Source organism: Cervus elaphus, chromosome 13 (genome assembly GCF_910594005.1).
Source record: "Cervus elaphus chromosome 13, mCerEla1.1, whole genome shotgun sequence".
Classification (NCBI taxonomy): Eukaryota; Metazoa; Chordata; class Mammalia; order Artiodactyla; family Cervidae; genus Cervus; species Cervus elaphus.
In genome coordinates this window covers 54,072,635-54,074,751 of record NC_057827.1, presented here as the reverse complement: position 1 = coordinate 54,074,751, position 2,117 = coordinate 54,072,635, and positions in this window count along the sequence as shown.

The following is a 2,117-nucleotide window of genomic DNA, read 5'->3' as shown; positions in this document are numbered from 1 at the left end:
GAATCTACAGCCAAAACCCTATAAGTGAATCTCCAATTTTTTTTGTTTGTTTGTTTCTGAAATTATTAATAGAAATCCACCATTTAAGGATGCACTTGAAGAAAGATCCACAATAAACATATTTATAGACTTTTGAAAGAACTCTTTCAGGATTTCTGTAGCATTCCCGTGGTTAAGAATTCACTTCTGGAAGCATGGCTTCCATTTCTTGTTGGGGAACTAAGACTCCTCACATGCTGCTGCTGCTGCTAAATCACTTCAGTTGTGGCCGACTCTGTGAGACCCCATAGACGGCAACCCACCCGGCTCCCCCGTCCCTGGGATTCTCCAGGCAAGAACACTGGAGTGGATTGCGAATCTCCAATTTTTACACTGAGCAAGTGCATTTGAAAACATCTGAAATACTATATATTTAAAAAAACATAATCTACGCCACTGTAACATTCCAGAGTAACTTAGTTTTGCTGTGAGTTGTTAAATGTTCCCTAGGATTCAGATGGTAAAGAATCTGCCTAGACTGCAGGAGACCTGGGTTTGAACCTTGAGTCAGGAAGCTTTCCTGGAGAAGGGAATGTCCACCCACTCCAGTATTTTCTTGCCTGGAGAATTCCATGGGCTGAGGAGCCTGGCAAGTTTTGCAAGTCCATGGGGTTGCAAAATAACACTTTCACTTTTTCAAGATGGCAATGGATGATACAAATCTTTCTCAGTAGCACTGAAAGAATATATATATATATATATATATATATATATATATATACACACACACACATTACATTTATATATATATATTATGTTTATATATATATAATATATATACATGCCACAACAAGGTTGTGTAACATTCACAGTAGTTCTATGTTATACATCCATGAGTATTTAGTTCCTGAGTCTGTAAGTTAGCATTAAGAATAGGCATGCACGGGAGATCCATTTGGTCTTGGCTGAGAAGACTCATATACTTGAGTGTTTGCTAGGAACCCGGGGCACTCATCTCCTTCCATGTGTCTCTGCTCTGCCAGTAGCCAGTCAGGACACACTCATGGCAGTGGAGGAAATACAAGAGAGAGTGTAGAGACACTCAAGGTCCCTGGAGGCCTTCGCACAGAATTGGTAGAAAGGTACTTACTTCCACCTTATTTCATTGGCCAAAGTTAGTCAAATACCAAGTTCCATACACAGATGGTTCTATAAGATTATATGGCAAAAATCATGGTGACAAGAGTGAATAATTGTAATGAGGGCCATTTATTGCCATTCACCTCAGATGTATACAAGATTACACTGTTTCCTTTTATTATTTTCACAACACAGTAAAATTTCACATAGTTTGCCTAGATATTAGCTTGGACATATTTTTAAGAGCTTTGAGTTAAAATGACCATTTCCTAAATGACTTTACCTCTGGTGGTGGGAGGTGGTGGGGGGGACACAGTTCATTTTATATGGAATTAGGAATTTACAATCTATACAGTTCAATAGAGAGAATAGTTATATACTCCCATGCTTCAGAGGAGAAAGAACTCAAATGGTATGTAGGGCCAAAGGCCAATTTAACTACTCTATTTTTTATATTTTCTATATTTAATACCTTTCTACTATATATGGGCTTCCCAGGTGGTGCAGTGATAAGGAATCTACCTGCCATTGCTGGAGATGCAAGAGATGCGTGTTCAATTCCTGGGTCAGGAAGATCCCCTGGTTGGAGTAGGAAATGGCAACCCACTCCAGGATTCTTGCTCCATGGACAGAGAAGCCTGGAGGTCTTGAGAGCTTGGGGTTGAAAAAGAGTTGGACACTACTGAGCATGCATGCACACAATTATATACATGGAGTTTTTTCTACTTTCCTGTTAATATAATGAGTATATATTATAGCTATAACAGAAAAGTATGGGGAAATAATCAGATGAAAAGGAGTTAATTTTAACACCAGACCTAGGTCTTCATTTTCCTGAGTAAATTTCTTAAAATGAATGAACTTTCATTTTATCTTCTGTTCTCAGATACATTAATTCACATAGCATATTAGCAACATAGTAAGTGAAGTAAGTAAGTGAAATTGCTCAGTTGTGTCTGACTCTTTGCGACCCCATGGACTGTAGCCCACCAGGCATC